The sequence below is a fragment of the Astyanax mexicanus genome, chromosome 13 (assembly GCF_023375975.1).
Source record: "Astyanax mexicanus isolate ESR-SI-001 chromosome 13, AstMex3_surface, whole genome shotgun sequence".
Classification (NCBI taxonomy): Eukaryota; Metazoa; Chordata; class Actinopteri; order Characiformes; family Acestrorhamphidae; genus Astyanax; species Astyanax mexicanus.
In genome coordinates this window covers 42,819,683-42,820,000 of record NC_064420.1, presented here as the reverse complement: position 1 = coordinate 42,820,000, position 318 = coordinate 42,819,683, and the positions used below count along the sequence as shown (strand labels likewise).

The 318-nt window shown below is 31.4% G+C and overlaps 1 protein-coding gene across 1 annotated transcript in view; it reads right to left on the bottom strand.

The window, feature by feature from the left end:
* Positions 1–75, bottom strand: part of LOC103041955 (integrin beta-1-A) — a 14,237-nt gene extending 14,162 nt beyond the window's left edge. The window contains exon 1 of the mRNA XM_049486358.1: positions 1–75. This exon is cut by the window's left edge and continues 57 nt beyond it. The gene's annotated coding sequence lies outside the window, so the exon portion shown is untranslated.
* Positions 76–318: the final 243 nt, after the last annotated feature.

The following is a 318-nucleotide window of genomic DNA, read 5'->3' as shown; positions in this document are numbered from 1 at the left end:
CACAGAAACAATTCCAGTCAATCTCTGGTACAATTTCTGCTTAAAAAATATTTTAAGAAAAGCACATGCAACCCAATGTTAAATAAAAAATGTTGGTTCCTTTTTGTGCAGGCAAATATATAAAAGCTTGATATGGTTGATTAAACACTAGTCAGGCACACCCAGCACTGACTGTACTTCACTGGTGAACGCCCCTCATTAATACAAAAACGTGAATTTAATACATTTTATTTATTTAATTTAGTACATTTTATACAGGTTTTTATGCAGCTGTAATGTCCAAATGCCAGTTTAAGTAAAATTATTCTGAAATGGTAA